The 24,602-nt window shown below is 36.7% G+C and overlaps 2 non-coding genes across 2 annotated transcripts; both read left to right on the top strand.

Annotated features, from left to right (window-relative positions):
• The first annotated feature begins 207 nt into the window (after positions 1–207).
• Positions 208–311, top strand: LOC134803607 (U6 spliceosomal RNA). Its single transcript, XR_010146004.1, has one exon. It is a non-coding gene; the product is annotated as a U6 spliceosomal RNA (small nuclear RNA).
• A 12,791-nt stretch (positions 312–13,102) lies between these two features.
• On the top strand, positions 13,103–13,206 carry LOC134803610 (U6 spliceosomal RNA). The gene has a single exon (XR_010146006.1). It is a non-coding gene; the product is annotated as a U6 spliceosomal RNA (small nuclear RNA).
• Positions 13,207–24,602: the final 11,396 nt, after the last annotated feature.

Below are 24,602 nucleotides of genomic sequence, written 5' to 3'. Positions count from 1 at the left end.
ATCAGCAATTTTTCTTTTTATCCCGTTCCGGGTTAACATAATATTGCAAAATTATTTTTTTGTGAATTAAATTGCTGATAAATAAGTATACCCGCTTAGGAGTCGACGAAGCCCCGCCTTCGCGGGGCTTCTATTTCCGCTCTGAGGGACACAAGGTAACGAACAAACCTACATCGCAAACATTGCATTTATTTTTGTGGAAAGTGAGTACTTCGGCAGTACATAAACTTAAATCTGACTAGACATAGAGAGACATTAGCATGGCTCTGCGCAAGAATGACATGCGAAATCGTGAAGTATTTCACTCTTGATCTACCAACTTATATCTCTCCAACTAGATATTTAATTTTGAAAAAATTGTTAAAATGTAGGTAGGTTAAAATGTAGGTACCTACTAAATAAATAACTTAGCAGGTACTTACAGCTTAAAAGGTTAAGGAAAATAACTCTTGTATGTAGTTGCTATATGTGCTTGTGTTATTTTGGATTTGAATAACTTGATTATTAATTCGTTACGTAACTACATACAAGAGGGTCAATTCTTAAGCCTACCTACCTACCTACATAAATAGTACACTTGGCATTAACGATACGGGAATCTTTGGATTGATTCATTGACGAAGACGCATGGTTTGGTTCATATTGTCAAATTATATTAGTTAACTGAAGAGTTAAAGTTTAGTTTTGGCAAATCTGCGCGTCACCGTGAATGACACTTTCTAAAAGTGCCTGTAAAAGCCTGCATAAAGCCTTTCACCTTGTCGAGCAAGGAACCCGCAACTAAGGGAATATTACCCATAAACTCAGGGTATTCGATTTGAATGATATTCTTAAACCTACGTCTGTTATGGTTCCACCTGCGTAAGGTGTGCCTTAGAAAATCTTTTATTCGTTCACAAACTAACGTCAAGTTATTTGCGATGAAACCAATATATTATGTACCTATCTAAGCCTGCGCAAGGCTGCCATGTCTCCACCTGCGTAAGGTGTGCCAAAGAATCTTTGATTCATTCACAAACTGACGTCAAGTTATTGATGATAATATTATAACCTATGTAAGCCTGCGCAAGGCATGTCAGACATATTCACAGAAATATAAATGATATGGTCATAACACATGCGAGCAAGTAAGCCACAGTCAGAAAAATATTACAAAAATGAATTTGTAAATATCTCCTTTTAGAGAAAGTAAAAAGGGTTCTAACAAAATCAGTCGAAATAGGCAAGGCTTTGTTATTAGTTTTCATTTTTGTTTACCAATCTATTCTAAAAGGGTCCCAAACACCCTATTGGCTAAGCCCAAAATTGGGCTAATTAACTGTGGTAAAAGTGAAAACTGCTTTCCATTTACATTACATTTCTAAAATTATAAGGTATAAAATTTCATTTCTAAAATTCCAGGCCTATCTCGACTCATTTTTATTTTAAAGATGAAAAAATCTTTGCACCCTAATATAAAATTGTGGTCTGGAGACGCTTAGCCTCATAACTTGGGCGGCATAGAGAATACTAAGAGATTTAGTCACCTAATTTCGATTATAAGCCCAGGCAGAAAATTGATAATTAGAATCAGGAGTGGTCAATCCACTAAGGTCCAGACAATCTGTGGACTCTAATTTAATCAGACTATGTAAGCTCACGACAGTGCTTACGGTTCCATTCTGAAATAAGCTATGTTTACAATATAATTCAAATTATATTTCTCATGGTGTGAAACAAACAGCCTGCTCAAGGTGTACAAAGGGTCCGATTAACGGCCCTATGAATATCTAAAAAACCTTTGAAGTCTAGGCCTGCTCAGGCAGACTAGAAATAAATACATATGATCTCAATGTAAGAGCAGCTCACAGTTGCATAAATTATATTTGCCTCGAGAGCACTAGACTTTCAGTTAACATGTTTACGAGTACCTACCTATGTACACGACATGACCAAGGTTACCTACCTATTTAACTATTATATCCCTGACTGCCATGGTATAGGAAAATTATCATGGGCTGGCGGTGCTGCACAAGCATGTTTGAAATAAAACTGGCCTGACGGGCGTTTATCAATTATGTATTTTACACCTTGTGTCTGTATTGTGACCTAGGAAGTTTTAAACCACCTGTATCGTAAGTGCTCCTATGCACGGATTAAGTTTATTTTAAACTACCCATGCCCTAACCTCAAGGGCAAGTGCTTCTATGCACGGACTAGATACTGTTATCACTTAATTCACTTATCATGACTTGTCATAGTTTGATACTACACGTTTAACAAATTTAAGACCGTGGAATGTACCCACTACAAAAAGGTTTTTAAAAACAGTGACTGAATGGTTTGCACGAACGGTTCTAGCACAACTTCTGGGCGGTCACGTCTAGGGCATGACCCTCTAGTTCTCAATTTATACATAATTATAACATTGTGATACTGTTCGCTTTGCACAATAAAATAGGGAAACAGGAACACGCCTTGCGAAAAGGCGAAGCTATCTTGAAACGCGAACTTTTCAAAAATAGATTGAAATATATAAATATGTCTTTGATGTGGAACATGTACACCCAAACAAATGCAGTTATTTATTATATGTTAGCAAAACTCTGCCAAAGTGTTAGTCTGTCTGTACAGTGTAACCTGAAGGCATCAATGAACAAAAATCTCTTGAAACATGGTGGATTAATTAATTTACACCCCGTCTGTGTCTTGCTCCTACCAAATCCACAATTTAAGGACCTCAACCTATCTAGGTACCCTTGTTGCTCGAGACCTGAAAAAATGTTCACAATAATCTCATGCAGTCAAGTGTCGGAAAACTAGGTCCACACACTTAGCGCTACCGTGAATATATATCTAAGAAGTTTGTATACCGTCTTCCAGGAGGCGGGATGTTAATAGACTAGCCTATATCGTAGGCCAGAGATATAGTATACAAAAGCACACTGGCCCAAATCCAGTAATATTATAATTTCAGAATATAAAATAATTGACAATTCTGCGTATATTTGATATCAAAAAGTTACAGTTATCCTTAGTTCATAAGGAGGATAAGTATACACAAATATCAAATAAATTCGACAAAGTGTTGACTCTAGCATTGGATGAAATAGGTCCCTCTTAAAGGGCCTCTGTACTGTTGGCTTTGGGCCCACGGGTGCCCGGCAAAAGGTCGGGGACCCCATGGTTCCGCACAGTTATTGCAAATAATGTAAAATCACTAAATAAACACACAAATCTGCATTTTGGTTAAAACATATGCGATGAGCTAAGGTTTCGAATTAAGTACCTTATTCTTAATAATTTACACACTGGAAAGAGGAAACTGAATATTCAGAACTATGCAATGTCTATAAATGCTTTACATAAATTAAGCCACTTAAGCGTTCAGAACCAATCAAGCTTATGTCTACTAGTAGGCACCAGATAAGGTAAACTTACTGCATATATAGAAATTAATGAGTACAATTTAGGTCACTTGATGATAGCTAAACATGAATATAATCAGAATGAGCCTGCACCTATACAAATATCATTGATAAGGTTCTGTGGCATTTCTATATTAACAATTTGAACGCCAAGAGCACCAAAAAGCGTCATTATCATTACTAGTCGTGCCAACATGAGTTTTATGTTATGGCTTAAGCTCTCAAAGTAACCTTCACAATTTTAAGTAAGGTTTGTTTAGGTACATTAGCTCGCGTTCGCGTTAGTAAAGCGTACAAAGGATTAAATGCATTTTATAGCTATAACCAAGTATATAGCCCACATTGGCTCACAGTCATGAAAGGAATTCAGTAATTCCCTATGACAATTTAGTAAGTAGGTACCCAATACTAACTCTGTGGGTAGTGATAGTGATATAACGAATATGTACAATATTCGTCTACTTAATCCCGAGAGATTATGGAAATAAGAAAGGTCTTGTCCTTGTTATATTCATGCAACTGCTTACTTTACTAGATAATTATTATCATATTTGTTAATAATTGGGAGTTATAAATAAAAACTACTCGAGTACTTTATAAATAATTCTTATCTCTTCATATTTTAATTACATCACTCCTTATCACAGATGCTGTATGCTCCTTGAAGAGTAGACTGACTTAAAATCTCATCTTCTTTTACCTAGTTTCACATACATATAATTAAGTATAGCACCCTTGTGGTGACTCACTTATCCTCTTTGAAAATTTATAAGTACCTACATTAAGTACATATATAAAATGTAAAGTTTAGTATCATAATATAATTTTATATCAAAATGTATGCTTTACTAAATACCTCTCTCCTCACAAGTGTTAAAATAAAGGGTGTACTACATAATTAATTAAACACTCGTAATATAATAATATTACATATACATAATAACTACATGTATAATCACATTGGCTTGGCGTCTTCTCACCACCAGGCGATAACAAACACGTCTCAATATTATTATTAGGTTCCGAATATCGGTACAGTTGTTTAATGACAGCGTTTTACACAAAAATAAAACGCTAATTAAATAACTTACCATATTCGGAACCTAAAGTTTTAATCCTGCCTGGTGTAAATATGAATAATTTTGAGACAATGACTTGAAAATTTGCCTTGTTTAACTGTCAAAGCAACCTGCCTGAGTGGTGGGAGTGTGGGAGAGAGAAGGACGTATATGCTAGAAAAGGACAATACGACCGACTACGCAGTGTTGCCATTCTCAATATTATTATTAGGTTCCGAATATGGTAAGTTATTTAATTAGCGTTTTATTTTTGTGTAAAACGCTGTCATTATTTAAATTTAACGAAAGATCTGTTGCTGGATTCGTCAATCTATGCGTCCAAAGTTAAAGCGGCCGTTTTTGTTTTGAGTTCCTAGATCGACGAATCCAGCAACATAAAACCTAGTCTGATGTATTCAAAAGGTATTTAAATACAAAATACAGTACGTAGCGGCCCCCTTTTTTTAAATATCTTTCGTTAAATTTAAATAATCACCATTATTTAGCAGTGGCGCTAGTGTGCACGTTGATGGGCTCTTCATAACCGGTTTCGGTTACGGTTATGCCCGAAAAATAATCGTTTGTAATCGGTTACGGTTATTCTCGAATCTCGACAAAAAATGATAAACTTTATTACAATAATATAATTACAAAATTACGACAATAAATGTACAGTGTTAAGGAATGTGAGTGTAAGTCTTCGTTTTTAGGGTTCTGTACCCAAAGGGTAAAAACAGGACCCTATTACTAAGACTCCGCAGTCCGTCTGTTTGTCCGTCGGTCTGTCTGTCCCCAGGCTGTAACTCATAAACCGTGATAGCTAGACAGTTGAAGTAGGGTATACAACAAACTTGATTTCTTTGCCGTTTTCTGCGTAATGGTACGGAACCCTTCGTGCGCGAGTCTGACTCGCACTCGGCCGGTTGTAATTATTTAATAACGCACACAAAATACAGTAAAAGTTAAAATATGACCTTGGACGTGATACAATATTCAATCAAAATATGTATTTCATAAATAGGGAAGTAAATTTGATACATTTTCGTTAAGTACACGAATGACAAAAATTATAGTCACAGGTGTCACAGCCAAAAAAGAAGATAAATTCATAGAATTTATAACCGAAAATAACCGTAACAACCGGTTATTCGAGTTTCCAATATTCGGTTATGAAATGAATAGAAATCGGGGCGGGAAATGATGTATTAGTGCTTAAATTGGTCGTAAACTTATATCTTGTTAAAATCTTGTTAAAGTCTTGATTTGACGTCGAGTGTACCTACCTTAGTAACGTTCGTAGCAACAAAGTCTAACTTCAGTAAAATACACTGCTTTGTTATAAAAACTAAGTCATATTTGAATATAATAACAACGGCACTTTGTTAGTGCAATAAAAGAAAATCACCTAGTTTCAGCAACAATGTTGGGCTATGATTAAATTACAGAGTGATATTGTAACTGGAACAAACAAAAACATTTTGTGGAAGCAACAAATCGTTTTATTTTAAAAATGAGCAAAGTGATGTTGTAAGAACAACAAAAAATAACTGCTTTGTTATATAAGCTAAATCTAACTTTGATAAGTTAGCAAGGCACATTGTACCTGCAACAAAGGATAAAATCTTTGCTCCAGCAACAAGGTAAATCTTTGTTAACATTGCAAAGTGATATTGTAACTGGAACAAAAAAAAACATTTTGTGGCAGCAACAAATCGTTATAGTTTTAAAATGAGCAAAGTGAAGTAGTTAGAACAACAAAATATAACTGCTTTGTTATATAAGCAAAATCTAACTTTAATAAATTAGCAAGGTACGTTTGTACCTGCAACAAAGGATACAATCTTTGCTCCAGCAACAAGGTAAAACTTTGATAACATTGCAAAGTGACATTGTCACTGGAACAAACAGAACCGTTTTGTTGCAGTAACAAGCCACGTGATTTGATAAAACAGCAAAGTAGTTTGGTGGCTACGACAAAATATAGATGCTTTGTTGTAAAAGCTAAGTCTAACCTTGATAAATTAGCAATATTATATGAAGGCCATGACAAAGGAAACATAGGTTGTTCCGGTAGCAATGTAAATATTGTTACCGATACAATAAACTGTTGATTTACGGTTAGCAATAAAAAAGTTGTCGGTGGCAATAAGCTCGTTTTGTTTTCGCCACAAAGCTTATTGCTCTTACAACAACAAAAAAAATGACAAAGCATTTATTGTGCTTTGTCGGCCGATTTTTCTCTCAGTGTATACCTACAAAGTGTGTTAACAGGTAACTATACTTAATATTGTTTTATTAGTTTTATTACGCAGGTACAGTCGACGTCAAAAATAGGTTTACATTTTTCGCCTTATTACAAATAAAAGGAGTAAGGTGCAAAAGTGTAAACATATTTTTGGCGTCGACTGTACATACGCTGACACTAATAGAAACTAGACGCGCGAAATGCGACACGTATCATATTAAATAACAAGCGCCTACCTACTACTAGTATAGTAATATATCAACATATATTTCCTATAAAAACAGAAAAGCTTAGGTAGTTATTTGATTCACAAGGAGACAAAGTTGTTGCATGCGTAAGATTCCTAAATTTAATTGGTAAAGCCTAGCAATTGGTTCAAAGTTCAAACAGTGAAATCTTGGCCGTTGCGAGGGTTTCAAGGCACGGTTAAGAAAACTTTGCATTCTACCAAGTGAAACGCGACATTTTAGTAAGTCTTCATGTTAAAATAGATGGCGCTTGGATTTCAGTGTCAGATTGCCTTCATTACAGAGAAAAGTGTTATGCAATCCCAATGACCATAATATACCCTGGCTCTTGTCCAGTGCTACCTCAAAATTGCCACTTGACAATGATGGCTGATCGTTGAGTCTGTTTGCTTGCGCGGGAGTTGCTGCCTGGGCGGCCCTTGAAATACAGGATGGTTTACAAATGGAGTATTCCTTGATTTGGTCTATACTTATATACTTAAGTACCTTTATTGTCTACTCTACTGTATATTTCTTGTATTCATTTATCTCGAATTTGAATGTGAATATTTTAGGAAGATAAAGGGGTTTCAATTTTCTACCATGAGCATGACAAATATGTATGTAAACACGTTATTGAAATTATACTGAAAAGACCGGGCAAGTGCGAGTCGGACTCGCGTTCCAAGGGTTCCGTACATAACCCAATTTTTGATATGTGAAACGCGAGTGAATTGCCTTTTAAAAACCCGTAGGGGTCGGATCAAAAACTAAATAATTAGTCCGACTCACGCTTGACTGCATATTTCTAATAGGTTTTCCTGTCATCTATAGGTAAAGAACTATTTTGTATATTTTTTCAAAATTTTAGACCCAGAAGTTTCGGAGATAAAGGGGGGGGGGGGGGGGGGGGTAATGGTAATTTTTTTGGCTATTTTCTAAATAACTTCTAAACTATTTGTTGTGAAAATTAGGTATTTGTAAAATAAAGTAAGAAAGAGATGTTCATGACAAGAGTGTTTTATTCGAAGTAAGGTAACTAGGCAAATTTAAAATACATATTTATCAAAAATAGAAAATAGAAAACTTAACAGTAGTCTGCACAAAAGAGGTCAACTACAACATCCGCCCTTAATCGAAGTTGTGCTAGACAAACACAAAACAAAAACTTAAGTCTCTATTCCTAAGTTAAGTATACACCGTTTATGTACTATAGGTCCTAGTGGCTTCGTTAGTACATCGGCAGGCATATCACTACTTTTGATGTATTCTAATTTAACAACATTATTTGAGACCTTTTCCCTAATAAAGTGAAATCTGGTATCTATATGTTTCGTCCTGTTGTGGTGTACAGGATTTCGAACGAGGTTGATGGCACTCTGACTGTCAGAAGCTAAATGAACTATATGCAATTTACCTGTTATCTCATAGATAAACCGTCGTAAGTAGCATGCTTCCTTCGTGGCAGACGCTAGTGCCATATATTCCGATTCGGCTGAAGATAAAGCCACTGTAGGCTGCTTCTTGGACTCCCAGGATACTGGACCTCCACTTAACTTGAAGGTGTATCCAGTGTACGACCTTCTGTCAATCGGACAATTTGCCCAGTCGGCGTCACTAAAGCCTTTTAAAGGTTCTCCACTCTTCCTGTAAACCAAGGAGTAATTTAAAGTACCCTTCAGGTACTGCAGAACCCTTTTCGCAGCATTCCAGTGTTCTTTAGTAAAGCACGTATTAAACTGGCTTAAATAGCTCGTAGCGTAAGCGATATCGGGTCGTGAGTTTACCGTAAGATACATGAGGCATCCTATTAAGTTCTGATACGGATAAGACTCACCTTCTTGACCATCAGTTCTTCTTTCCATATTCTTTTTAACTAGAGGAGTATCCACAGTCTTACAATCCTTCATGTTAAATTTTTCCAATATAGAAAGAATATAACTTCGCTGATTTAATTTAATACACTCGGAATCGCAATCAATTTGTAAACCTAAATAACATTTTAATATTCCGAGATCTTTCAAAGAAAAATATTTCGATAAATTCGTTTTGACAGTGTCAAAGGTCGAATCAGATTTAAAAAAGACTATTATGTCATCGACAAAAATACCCAATATCACGAGTTCCTTACCAAAAAGTTTCGTATATACGCAAGGCTCGGAAGGAGTTCCTGTAAAACCTATTTTTAAAAGCGTTTCATTTAACTTTTTGTTCCATGCTCGCGGTGCCTGTTTAAGGCCGTAAAGGGATTTCTTCAGCAAACAAACCTTGTTTTCTTTGCCCTTTTCGATGAAACCAAGAGGTTGCTCCATGAAAACTTCTTCTTCTAAATCTCCGTTTAGGAACGCGGTATCAACGTCCAAGTGCTTCATTATTAATCCCATCTCTGCAGCTAATGCAAATAAAGTGCGGAGGGAAGAATGGCGAATCACAGGTGCAAACGTCTCATCGTAGTCTACTCCCTCGACTTGATGAAAGCCTTTCACGACGAGTCTCGCTTTATACTTGGTTATATTACCGTACGCGTCCTTTTTAATTTTGTATACCCATTTACATGGTATGACCTTTTTATTAGGCTTATCTACTAGGTCCCATGTGTGGAGTTTTTTCAGTGAACTATACTCATTAGCCATAGCATGCTTCCACTTATCTGCATCATCGGCATGAGTAGCTTCAAGATATGTCGTAGGTTCTCTAGAATCAACCGTAGACACGTTGTATGTTAGGAAATCTGGTGGTTTCCTATCTCTTGAGGGGTATCTCGGCTCAGGATGAGCTTCCTCTTCCACACTTGCAGGCTCTTCATCCGCACTAGGTAGCCGTGGTTCACTGAAGGGCTCTCGCTCTTCCATAGATACTAAATCTTCGGCACTTTCTAGATTTATCGGCGAAGGCGGTGGTGCAGGGTCATTGCTCTCGTCACAGTCATAAAATTGACAATCTCGACAGTTTTCAGACTCGGTCTCTCTTTTATCTTCGAACAATAAAATAGAGTCTGACTGTACCTCAGGTTCTGGTGACCTCTGCTTCAGCTCTGTAAAACAATTCTCAAAAAAGGTTGCATCTCTGGACATATACATTTTTCGTGGGTTAGCAGGATCCCTAAAAATATAAGTACCTGGATTTTCTGAATAACCGACGAAAATCGCTTCCTGTGCCTTGACATCTAATTTCCTTCTGTGAATCGAGGGTATATGGACAAGTGCTCTACATCCGAACACTTTCAGGTGACTAAGATCACCTCTACGACCATACCACCTGTCATAAGGAATTTTTCCACCTAAGGCTCGATGAGGAGACCTATTCTTTAGGTACACGGCAACTTGAAATGCGTCTTCCCAGAATGCTTTCGACAGTGAGCTCTCAGCTAGCAACGTCCGCGCCTTCTCTGTAACCGAACGATGTGTGCGCTCCGCGACACCAACCTGTTGAGGACTGTAAGGCGTCGTCGTTTGATGCTCGATACCTTTCGAAGCAAGATAATCAACAAACTCTTTATTTACGAACTCTTTACCTCCGTCAGTCCTAACCGCTTTTATTTTCTTGTCTAATTGATTTTCAACAAAAGTTTGAAACAGACAGAATTTATTTTTTACTTCTGTTTTGGAAGAAATGAAATAAGCAAACACCTTTCGTGTATAATCGTCTACTATCGTTAACATATACCTATTTCCTTGAAAAGAGGTTGTTGACACCGGTCCCATGAGATCCATATGGATCAGCTCTAACGGGGAAGTAGCTCTATTAAACGCTACCTTCTTGAAAGGTTTCCTCGCTTGTTTACCTTCCACGCAAGCGATGCAACTATTTTTATCTACTACTGAATACTTTACGCCTACCTCGTGATTCTTCAGTTGGTTCATGCCTATGCGACACAAATGTCCTAGCCTCTTATGCCAAAGTTGATAACTATCCTGACAGTCAGAGTGCACATCCTGTGTCATATAATTATCTGCCACATTCTCGGGAACATTGACAGTACCGTCTAAAACGTACAGTCCACCACAGGGCGAGGCATGAGCAACAGATTCACCTGTAAAACGAAAATTATCCGATTTATAAAAATTACACCCATTAATATCAAAAACACATATAAAACCCTTTTCAACAGTTTTGTATACAGACAACAAATTAGCTTTTAAATCTGGTACAAAATCAACATCACTGATCTTGTTGACCACGTTCTCGGGTGTGTTTATTGATATATTTCCAATTCCGCAGCACTTAATCTGTTCTCCGTTTGCGACAGTAACGGTACCTTGATTCTGTATCGTAAGACTTTGAAACCAATCTCGTCTAGAAGCCATGTGTCTAGTACAGCCCGAATCTACATAAATGATGTCCTTACTTGAGCTGCCAGAAGTATTAAGAGCTGTAAGTGTAAATGTCGTATCGTTGACAGTTAACTCATTGGCTTTCTCCTTCTTGCCTCTCATCGGACAGTCTGGTCGCTTATGTCCAGGCATTTTGCAGTCGTAACAAACCAGATCCTTCTTCTTTGACTTCGGCTTCCTTTTCGCATGAAAAACCGATTCTAATGGTGTAGCCGCATCCTTGGACATTTCATTCAGCAGTTTTGTCTTAACTAAGTCTGTAGTCACATCGACATTACAGTTTTCTAAAGCCATAATGAGAGGTTCGTATTTTGGAGTGAGACCTCCCAAAAGTATCGCGGCAATAGACTTATCCTCTAAGACTACATCTATATCCGCCAGATCCTGTGCGGTTGACATAACTGCGTTAATGTACAGTTCCATATTCGAAAAGTCTGACAGACTTAACCTGTACAATTTTCGCTCTAAAGAAAGTCTTCGTCCCATTCCCTTATCCTCAAAAGCTTTCTGCAAAGATTTCCATGCGTCGGCTGCGGTTTTCGCACATCTAACATGAATGATTGCCGCACCATCTATTGTCAAACATATCTTTGCCAGGGCTTTCGAATCTTTTCGTACCTTTGTAGAGGCAGGGGTCGTGTCTCCTTCAGGGTAGCCACCGATTGTCTCCCACAGATCCTCGTGCAATAGGTAATTGCGCATCTTAAATTTCCACGCAGGGTATCCATCTTTGCTCCTCAGGCAAAACGATGGAAAAGATGAGCTTGAACGGGAATTAGAACCACTCGAAGCATCTCCCGATTCGTGTGACATTTTTACGATTTTTATTATTTTCATCAATCACACAATCACTACAACGCAATATTTTACGAAATACACTTTACACTAAACTTTGCATTAAACAACTGTACCGATATTCGAAACCTAAGAATAATATTGAGAATGGCAACATTGTGTTGTCGGTCGTATTGTCCTTTTCTAGCATATACGTCCCTCTCTCTCTCTCACATTCCCACCACAGAGCAGTTGGTTTTGACAGGTGTTTGACAGTTACCGCCAAAACAAATTTCCAAGTCATTGGCTTGCTGTTTTTCCATCTGGAAGGTCGTGAAGCTAAACTGCTGGTGAGTTTTTGAACTTGTACCCCAGTTTAGCTGACTATATTGAAAAACAGTTTCTAACGGCTTTTGCCGTTCGAAATAAATATTTAAATTTAATTGTCCGTTAAACAATCTAGCAAATAAAAACGATCCGGAATAGTGATGTGCAAGTGTTTTCAAAGGCTGCCTGCGCGCACCGTGGCTATGCCAATGAAAATACTAAAACACATGTTAGAAAACACATCGAGCTGGTAAAGCGTGCACGTGTCACCATTATAATTTAATTTTATACCTACATTAAGTCTCTTCAGAGTCTTGTTAGTTTAAATCTTTGTGTGTGTGTATAATAACGGTTGAAATTTTAATACTTAAATGGTGATCTGTGGAGGCATACCCTTCAGTTTTCAAGTGATTTGTGTTTTCGAATACGAAAGGATCGGATAGTTAATACGTGTTACGTAGAACCTACGTATGAAGGTAGAAGCTTATAGACGTGTAGGTTTTATCTGTCCAAGTATCTATCAGCAATTTGTCTTTTTATCCCGTTCCGGGTTAATATAATATTTATTGCAAAATTTATTTTTTGGTAATAAACTTGCTGATAAATAATGTGTATCCGCTTAGGAGTCGACGAAGCCCCGCTTTGCGGGGCTTCTATTTCCGCTCTGAGGGACACAAGGTAACGAACAAACCTACATCGCAAACATTGCATTTATTTTTGTGGAAAGTGAGTACTTCGGCAGTACATAAACTTAAATCTGACTAGACATAGAGAGAGATTAGCATGGCTCTGCGCAAGAATGACATGCGAAATCGTGAAGTATTTCACTCTTTATCTACCAACTTATATCTCTCCAACTAGATCATTGATTAAAAAAAAAAAAAAAAAAAAAAAAAAAAAAAAAAAAAAAAAAAAAAAAAATGGTTAAAATGTAGGTAATAGGTACCTACTTAAATAAATAACTTAGCAGGTACTTACAGCCTAAAAAGGTTAAGGAAAGAACTCTTGCATGTAGTTGCTATATGTGCTTGTGTTATTTTGGATTTGAATAATTTGATTATTAATTCTATACGTAACTACATCCAAGAGGGTCAATTCTTAAGCCTACCTACCTACCTACATAAATAGTACACTTGTAAACGTTTCAAATAAAATCGGAAGCCTGTGATTTGGAAGGGCATTAACGATACGGGAATCTTTAGATTGATTCATTGACGAAGACGCATGGTTTGGTTCATATTGTCAAATTATATTAGTTAACTGTAGAGTTAAAGTTTAGTTTTGGCAAATCTGCGCGTCACCGTGAATGACACTGTCTAAAAGTGCCTGTTAAAGCCTGCTTAAAGCCTTTCACCTTGTCGAGCAAGGAACCCGCAACTAAGGGAATATTACCCACAGGGTATTTGATTTGAATGATATTCTTAAACCTATGTCTGTTATGGTTCCACCTGCGTGAGGTGTGCCTAAGAGAATCTTTTATTCGTTCACAAACTAACGTCATGTTATTTGTGATAAAACCAATATATTATGTACCTATCTAAGCCTGCGCAAGGCTGCCATGTTTCCACCTGCGTAAGGTGTGCCAAAGAATCTTTGATTCGTTCACAAACTGACGTCAAATTATTGATGATGATATTATAACCTATGTAAGCCTGCGCAAGGCATGTCAGACATATTCACAGAAATATAAATGATATGGTTATAACACAAGCGAGCGAGTAGGCCACAATCAGAAAAATATTACAAAGATGAATTTGTAAATATCTCCTCTTAGAGAAAGTATAAAGGGTTTAAAATAATGTTTTGAGTAAAAATCAGTCGAAATAGGCAAGGCTTCGTTATTAGAGTTTTCATTTCTGTTTACCAATCTATTCTAAGGGTCCCGAACACCCTGATGGCTAAACCCAAAATTGGGCTAATTAACTGTGGTAAAAGTGAAAACTACTTACTATTTACAATAACATTTCTAAAATCATAAAAGGTAAAAAATAACCTACGATTCCAGGCCTATCTCGACTCATTTTTATTTTAAAGATGATAAAATCTTTGCAACCTAATATATAAATAAAATTGTGGTCTGGAGACGCTAAGCCTCATAACTTGGGCGGCATAGATAATACTAAGAAATTTTGTCGCTGAATTTCGACTATAAGCCCAGGCAGAATATTGATAATTAGAATAAGGAGTGGTCAATCCTCCAAGGTCCAGATAATCTGTGGACTCTAATTAAATCAGGCTCGGTAAGCTCACGACACGACAGAGCTTACGATTCCATTCTGAAATAAGCTATGTTTACAATATATATTACTCATAGTGTGAAACAAACAGCCTGCTCAAGGTGTACAAAAGGTCCGTTTAACGGCCCTATGAATATCTAAAAACCTTTGAAGTCTAGGCCTGCTAAGGCAGACTAGAAATAAATACATATGATCCCAATGTAAAAGCAGCTCACAGTTGCATACATTATATTTGCCTCGAGAGCACTAGTTTTTCAGTTAATATGTTTACGAGTACCTACCTATGTACACGATATGACCAAGGTTACCTACCTATTTAATTATTATATCCCTGACTGCCATGGTATGGGAAATTATTATGTGCTGGCGGTGCTGCACAAGCATGTTTGAAATAAAATATACAAAACTGGCCTAACGGGCCTTTATGAATTATGTATTTTACACCCTTATGTCTGTATTGTGACCCTGGAAGTTTTAAACCACCTGTATCGTAAGTGCTCCCATGCACGGATTAAGTTTATTATAAACTACCCATGCCCTAACCTCAAGGGCAAGTGCTTCTATGCACGGACCAGATACTGTTACCGCTTAATTCACTTATCATGACTTGTCATAGTTTGATACTAGACGTTTAACAAATTTAAGAACGTGGAATGTACCCACTACAAAAGGTTTTTAAAAACAGTGACTGAATGGTTTGCACGAAAGGTTCTAGCACAACTTCTGGGCGGTCACGCCTAGGGCATGACCCTCTAGTTCTCAATTTATACAAAATTATAGCATTGTGATACTGTTCGCTTGCACAATAAAATAGAGAAACAGGAGCACGCCTTGCGAAAAGGCGAAGCTATTTTGAAACGCCAAACTTTCAAAAATGGATTGAAATATGTAAATATGTCTTTGGTGTGGAACATGTACACCCAAACAAATGCAGTCATTTATTATATGTTGGCAAAACTCTGCCAAAGTGTTAGTCTGTCTGTACAGCGTAACCTGAAGGCATCAATGCACAATTGCACATGAATCTCTTGAAACATGGTGGATTAATTAATTTACACCCCGCCTGTGTCTTGCTCTTACAAAATCCACAAGTTAAGGACCTCAACCTATCTAGGTACCCTTCTTGCCCGAGACCTGAAAAAAATGTTCACTATAATCTCATGCAGTCAAGTGTCGGAAAACTAGGTCCACACACTTAGCGCTACTGTATATCTAAAAAGTCTGCCTTCCAGGAGGCGGGATGCTAATAGACTACCCTATATAGTAGGCCAGAAATATAGTATTCAAAAGCACACTGGTCCAAATCCAGTAATATTATATGTATTTCAAAATATAAAATAATTGACAATTCGGCGTATATTTGATATCAAAAAGTTACAATTATCCTTAGTTCATAAGGAGGATAAGTATACATAAATATCAAATAGATTCGACAAAGTGTTGACTCTAGCATTGGATGAAATAGGTCCCTCTTAAAGGGCCTCTGCGCTGTTGGCTTTGGGCCCACGGGTGCCCGGAAAAAGGTCGGGGACCCCATGGTCCGCATAGTTATTGCAAATAATGTATGATCACTAAATAAACACACAAATTTGCATTTTGGTTAAAAACACATATGCGATGAGCTAAGGTTTCGAATTAAGTACCTTATTCTTAATAATTTACACACTGGAAAGAGGAAACTGAATATTCAGAATTAAGCAATGCTATGAATGGTTTACATAAATTAAACCACTTTAGCGTTCAGAACCAATCAAGCTTATGCCTACTAGTAGGCACCAGATAAGGTAAACTACTCTTACTGCATATATAGAAATTAATGAGTACAATTAAGGTCACTTGATGATAGCTAAACATGAATATAAGCAGAATGAGCCTGCACCTTTACAAATATAATTGATAAGGTTCTGTGGCATTTCTATATTAACCATTTGAACGCCAATAGCACCAAAAAGCGTCATAACTAGGCGTGCCCACATGAGTGTTATGTTATGGCTTAAGCTCTCAAAGTAACCTTCACAATTTTAAGTAAGGTTTGTTTAGGTACATTAGCTCGCGTTCGCGTTAGTAAAGCGTACAAAGGATTAAATGCATTTTATAGCTATAACCAAGTATATAGCTCACACTGACTAACAGTCATTAAAGGAATTCAGTAATTCCCTATGACATTTTAGTAAGTAGGTACCCAATATTAACTTTGTGGGTAGTGATAGTGAATTATAACGAATATTTAAAATATTCGTCTACTTAATCCCGAGGGATTCTGAAAATAAGAAAGGTCTTGTCCTTGTTATATCCCTGCAACTGCTTACTTTACTAGATGATTATTATCAAATTTGTTAATAATTGGGAGTTATAAATAAAAACTACTCGAGTACTTTATGATTTTATTCTTTTCATACTTGAATTACATCACTCCTTACCACAGATGTTGTATGCTCCTTGAAGAGTAGACTGACTTATCTCATCTTCTTTTACCTAGTTTTCACATACTAATTAAGTATAGCACCATTGTGGTGACTCATTTTTTCTCTTTGAACATTTATAAGTACATTAAGTACGTATATGAAATGTAAAGTTAGTAACATAATATAATGGTATATCAAATTGTATGCTTTACATAATACCTCTCTCCTCACAGGTGTTAAAATAAAGGGTGTACTACATAACTAATTAAACACACGTAATATAATAATATGTATTACATATACATAATAAGTACATGTATAATCACATTGGCTTGGCGTCTTCCCACCACCAGGCGATAACAAACACGTCTCAATATTATTCTTAGGTTTCGAATATCGGTACAGTTGTTTAATGACAGCGTTTTACACAAAAATAAAACGCTAATTAAATAACTTACCATATTCGAAACCTAAACTTTTAATCCTGCCTGGTGTAAATATGTATAATTTTGAGACAATGACTTGGAAATTTGTTTTGGCGGTAACTGTCAAACACCTGTCAAAACCAACTGCTCTGTGGTGGGAATGTGAGAGAGAGAGAGGGACGTATATGCTAGAAAAGGACAATACGACCGACAACACAATGTTGCCATTCTCAATATTATTCTTAGGTTTCGAATATGGTAAGTTATTTAATTAGCGTTTTATTTTTGTGTAAAACGCTGTCATTATAAATTATAGCATTCGTGCTGATAACGTGTTGTGAAAATTAGGTATTTGTAAAATAAAGTAAGAAAGAGATGTTCATGACAAGAGTGTTTTATTCGAAGTAAGGTAACTAGGCAAATTTAAAATACATATTTATCAAAAATAGAAAATAGAAAACTTAACAGTAGTCTGCACAAAAGAGGTCAACTACAACACTATTCATTTTAAAATTACAAAAAAAATATATTTGAGATTCTCAAAATGAGCTCTTTCATTTGATATGTAACATTTTTAATTTTCTCATTTACCCCCCAAAAGTGGACTCCATGTTTAAAATTCATTTGTTTACGTAAGATGTCCGTCTTTGGGTTACGAATTTACATATATGTGTACCAAATTTCAACTTAATTGGTACTTTAGGAGAAAATGGGCTGTGACAGACGGACAGACAGACAGACGCACGAGTGATCCTATAAGAGTTCCGTTTTTTCCTTTTGAGGTACGGAACCCTAAAAATGCTCAAATTTGTGTCATAAATTCACAAAGTAGAATAAAACGTACCTATAAAAGACGATTAACAAAATTATATAAATAATATTGTATTTCGCCAAACATCTCATAACATAAAGTACTCCATCCCACACATCTCATCCCAAAAAAAATCATCTCCCATCTTAAATGACGGTAACGCACTTACAACCCCTTTGGTGTCCATGTGTGACGGTAATCGCTTATCAGGCACTTCGTCTGCTCGTTTGCCTCCCATATCATTAACTAGCGACCCGCCCCGGCTTCGCACGGGTTACACAAAACCTTACCAAATTATACACTTAAACCTTCCTAAAGAATCGCTCTATGGATAGGTGAAAACAGCATGCAAATCCGTTCAGTAGTTTTTGAGTTTATCGCGAATATACAAACAGACAGACGCTGCGGGGGACTTTGTTTTATAATAAGTATAATAAAACATACATTTAAATAATATTTTTATTAGCACCCTGTATAGTAGAACAATAACGACGAGTCATTCGCCAGCACAAAGGTGTCAACGTATAATGTGTGCTCTAGACTCGGCGACGAGCGAAGCGAGGATTCACAGACAGGGTTCCGTTAAAGGATTCACTTTTTAGAATGAATTAAAGTTGCTTTTTTTTCATGAAGTTTCTATTTCACGGATTAAATTAAGTAATATTTTTGCTCTAATTTCTCTCTTTTCTTCCTAGCTAACTCGGCAGGAAGATGTTGATAACTCGAGATATAAAAGTGAAGAAATTTGAACCTCATGTAATTCTATTTTAAGTCCAAATTTATCCATCCATCCACGTCCATCTACACGTAAAGTATTCCTTTTTTGCTCTTTTTGGTCCACAAAAAAAAATGTTTTCCGATGTCTAAAAAAAACACTTGTAATTAAAAAGGTTTTTTTAAGATTTACCTTTAATTTAATATATTTTTTAAATTATAAGATTTATAAACATATTAATTTCTATAATTTCGTTCAGTACCGGAGTAAATTCCACGCAGGACCTCTCACACTGATGTACTGAATCAAATTTAAATGTAGAATGTGTTCAAAAAAACGAACCCTAAAAAAGGCCAGTTAAAAGACGCCGCCGTAAAAAAAAACAAAAATGGCGGGCGCACTCACGTGGAATGCCATTGACGCCTCAAAGATAGCTTGCTTGAATGAATTGTCTATTATATTATTGAGTATTGTTGGCTGGTAACACCTTTTTAAGTGGCTGTCTGAGAACTGCCCGTGCCCGTGTGACGAAATTAAAAAGTTAAGTGAGACGCGCGTTGTTTTTGAGCGATGATTTGATGAAATGTAGTATTGAAAATACGCGGTAGTAAGGAATTTTGTCTCGTCGTGTTTATATATCAGTTTGTCCATCTGTCTTTCTAGATTTAGATGTAAAACCCGTTTTAGTACTTATTAAAAAGCTATATTTTAACTGAATTTCACAAAGAGTTACAATAAAAAAAAACCTTTTATAAATGGATTAAAAATAATTAATGGTACTTGCTTTGCTTGGTATGAAAAATATTTTTCCGTTAATTTCAGTTATCATCTACTGCGATTTAAATCAATAAAAAGAAAAGGTCTATTTTAATTATTTTTTGTAGACAAGTGTAACTGTATGTTAGGTATCTACCTAACCTACAGTTACCTAAGGTACTCATTAACTCATTAATTCTTAAAAATCTTCCTCTATCTTATGTAAAATATAATAATATGTATCTTAAACTGTTATTCGTATTGGAGTCATCACATTGGTATGCCAAAAAAACTGAGATGGCACACAACAATAGCCTTCTCGGCGCCATTTATAAAAAAAAAACATAAGAATACAGAATCCGAATATTGTTTTTAGGGTTCCGTACCCAAAGGGTAAAACGGGACCCTATTACTAAGACTCCGCTGTCCGTCCGTCCGTCCGTCCGTCCGTCGGTCTGTCACCAGGCTGTATCTCACGAACCGTGATAGCTAGACAGTTGAAATTTTCACAGATGATGTATTTCTGTTGCCGCTATAAGAACAAATACTAAAACCAGAATAAAATAAACATTTAAGTGGGGCTCCCATACAACAAACGTGATTTTTGACCGAAGTTAAGCAACGTCGGGCGGGGTTAGTACTTGGATGGGTGACCGTTTTTTTTTTGCCTTATTTTGCATTATGGTACGGAACCCTTCGTGCGCGAGTCCGACTCGCACTTGCCTGGTTTTTTTTAGACTTGAGCAGTATGAGTATGCGGACTTGGAATGAACTTAAGGTATTGAAGTTTAGTGTAGGCAATCATGTGTAATTATAATTAAAAAATAAAATACGTTTTTTGCATAATTTACCCTCTAGTTATTGATCAAAAACGTTTTTTAGGGTTCCGTACCCAAAGGGTAAAAACGGGACCCTATTACTAAGACTCCGCTGTCCGTCCGTCCGTGTGTCACCAGGCTGTATCTCACGAACCGTGATAGCTAGACAGTTGAAATTTTCACAGATGATGTATTTCTGTTGCCGCTATGACAACAAATACTAAAAACAGAATAAAATAAAGATTTAAGTGGGGCTCCCATACAACTAACGTAATTTTTGTGATTTTTGACCGAAGTTAAGTAACGTCGGGGTCAGTACTTGGATGGGTGACCGTTTTTTTTTGCCGTCTTTTGCATTATTATACGGAACCCTTCGTGCGCGAGTCTGACTCGCACTTGCCCGGTTTTTAGGGTTCCGTACCCAAAGGGTAAAACGGGACCCTATTACTAAGACTTCGCTGTCCGTCCGTCCGTCCGTCCGTCCGTCCGTCTGTCACCAGGCTGTATCTCACGAACCGTGATAGCTAGACAGTTGAAATTTTCACAGATGATGTATTTCTGTTGCCGCTATAACAACAAATACTAAAAACAGAATAAAATAAAGATTTAAATGGGGCTCCCATACAACAAACGTGATTTTTGACCAAAGTTAAGCAACGTCGGGAGTGGTCAGTACTTGGATGGGTGACCGTTTTTTTTTTTGCTTTTTTTTTTGTTTTTTTTTTATATGGTACGGAACCCTTCGTGCGCGAGCCCGACTAGCACTTGCCCGATTTTTTTATTTAGTTTCGACCACAACATGATTTTTACACTGAGACCTGCCGAAACCGAAACCGAAACCGAAACTTGGGTAGGGTACTAATTATTATATTCGAACGAGCGAGCGAAGCGAACGAAGTTCTTACATTCGACTTGAGACACGCGGCTGGCTAGGGGCACGCCCCGGCATTTCGATGTTTTTAAGCTGAACTATCAGAGGATAGTTTGATACTCAAGAACATAAGTAAATTTGTTCTAATTTAAATGAAATTGGGTAAACGTGTAGTTGAGGGCATTATATTTTAGTCATTAAATTATGAGCAGGCTCGATCAAGGGGTTATATTGAGCTAGAAGAGCTTAGAAGGCTAAAAAGCTATTTGTGAGGGGTCTTGCTATTCTGGTCATCTTTTTGCAAGAAAGTATGGTCGAGTTTGGTATCAAATGAAAGTGCTCGGCTTGCACTTTTATAATATCGTTTTTAAATTTACCGTTTTGAAATAATTGGCAATATAAAAATAAACATAATATAGGTATTTGACATTTGACAAGAAATATTGCGGCTTACCACAGATACAGTATCAGTTAAGTTGCCGCCTATAGTGGGACATAAAATAGTAGAAATTAAATAAAATGGAACTCTAAAATTTCCATACTATAGTCGGTCAAACAAGATTGTCAGTAGAAATACGCGTCGACTTGAGAACCTCCTCCGTTTTTTTCGTCGGTTTAAAAGGCGCGATATTCAAATTTTCTATAGGACGATAACCAGACCTACTGACAGAAATGGCTTGACAGACTATAAATTGTTGCCATGTGTAAGCATTTTACGTCAAAAATGTGACAGCTACGTAGAAAGTGGTGCCTTCATTTATTAACCGACTTCCAAATCTCAAAAGGAGGAAATTCGATTGTGATTTTTTTAAATGTTTGTTACTCCATATCTCCGTCCATGGTATAATAATATCATAATAACTCCGCCTGGTACTCTCTTCCGACCACGTGACTGACAGAAGCCTACGTCATCATGCGACAGCGCTATATAATAGTATGCAATAGCGCTATACAAAGTGGCAATGTTATTGTGACGTAGGCTTGTGTCACTCTGGGAAGAGAAGACCATGTTTTATTAGACTATGTCTCCGTCATTACTGGACCGATTTTGAAAATATTTTTTTTGATTGTATGTATATGCATACAGATTGGTCCCGTTTTTGTCAAAACACAGTTCTGATGATGGGATCCATGAGGAATAGAGGGAACTCCTCAAATCTTAAAGGCATACATAATAGTGATTTATTTGTTTTATCAACAAATCAAACATATACATTCAAAAAAATTACATTTCATGAAGTGGAACTGCTGATGATGATCAGAATAGAACTCTTCAATGACTACACGTTTGACGATTTCGAATTTCGATTTTGACGGAGCTGGCCCTGGAGCCAGACCTGACCCGGATCAGGGCTCTTATCTGTACCTGAACCCGGACCTGGACCCGGACTTGGACCTGAACTTGGACCTGGACCTCAACCTGGACCCGGAACTGGACCCGGACCCGGACTCGGACCTTGACCCGGAAAACCACTGATACCTAAGCTAAATAAACCACTATGATTACCTACCATAAAACGTAGGTATAAAGTATAATGATGCCAAACTCACTAGCACCTTCCGCACCGCACCGCACGCGCCGTTAAGGGGCTATTCTTAAATTACGTCATTTCAAATTAGGGGGGAGGGGGGTCTGGACATCGGATCAGACATCGGATGATGTAGCATGACGTAGGAGGAACGGGGTCATTCGAAGCATGATTTTTGGATAATTTTAGGGGGGGGGGGGCAAAAATTATTTTCTACTATTTTATGTCGAACTATACATATTCATATTCATATATTTTATTGGTAATGAGTGATTACATGTCAACAGTATATAATTTTAATACAATTAATTGTAAATAACATTATTAGTTTAAGGTACTATTGCTAGATAATAATTCTTTATGGTGATAGAACGCCTGCTCTATAAGCCATTTTTTAAGTTTACCTTTAAATATTACTGCACTCTGTGCAGCGATGATTTCACATGGGAGGTGGTTATAGATCCATGACGTGTGTGAGCTTAATACGAGTAAGTAGGTGCAACAAAGTCAATCGCTCTATATAATTTTTGGCAAACCGCGAGTTCTCAGTTCGGGGCGAACTACTAGTTATTTACTGGTCATACTTAATTGACTTGACACCCTGTAGTGTGACCGACGCCGCGAAGACAGACTGTCTGAGAATCACCGTATATTTAGCCGGCCCGAAATAACTGCTCTTTTTTGACACGGCTCTTTAGCGAAAACCGTCGGTGAAGCGCCGCCATACAATCCAAGTTACGCTCTTCTTATTTTAAAACGATGTTTTGAAATATCGTCAGCAGTTTGTGTGACTCTTAACTATAAAATTTGCAAAAATACTTAAATATTGCTGAAATGGTAAAATGGTTTATTTATACGAAAGGTTAATGGTATATAAAAAATCGGCTGCTATTTAACTGATCACCATATTTAGTAAAATTTAATACCAAAAAAATATATTTTACCACCCTAAAATAATGAATGATCACCAAAATGATAACACCATTTTAATGTGGAATGATTACCAATTTTATTACATTTTACTATCCTTTTAACGGAAATGACGCCAAACTAATCATTATTAACCCAAAAATAGTAAATGATTACCAAATTTCAAACCCCATTTTAATGTGAAATGATAACCAAAGTTTTTAATCTTGCTATCCTATTAAAGAAAATGACACAAAAATAATCATTCTAAACCCAAAAATAATAAATGACCACCAAAATTAGAACTCCATTTTAATGTAAAATTATAACAAAATTTTTAAATCTTGCTATCCTATTAACCCTTTATAGGGCAATTAACGATTTCGGTCGCAAAAGTGACCACTTGAGTACCTATATTTGTGTAGCTCAAATTTCAAAAATATTTATGCATATAACGTATTTTGTGATTATTTGTGTAAACCATGAATGGGCAAAGGTCTCAAATGCGACCGCGTTAACCATAGACAACAAAAACCGGTAATTTTGACGCGACATAAAAGTGGTCTCGAACGCGACCGCTGCACTATTAGAAAAAAAAACATGCAGTTGACAGCTATGCAACAATTATTTGGCGGTTTTCTCCATAAATAATGAACAAAACCAGGAAAAGGTAAGTTATTTACGTAAATTTATCTTTAATTATGTCTTATTTGTGCAGTTTTAAGCAAGTACATTCATTCTTACAAGAATAATC

The sequence above is a fragment of the Cydia splendana genome, chromosome 26 (genome assembly GCF_910591565.1).
Source record: "Cydia splendana chromosome 26, ilCydSple1.2, whole genome shotgun sequence".
Taxonomy (NCBI): domain Eukaryota; kingdom Metazoa; phylum Arthropoda; class Insecta; order Lepidoptera; family Tortricidae; genus Cydia; species Cydia splendana.
The sequence above is the reverse complement of the archived record's forward strand: the minus strand, read 5'-3'. Positions and strand labels throughout refer to the sequence as shown.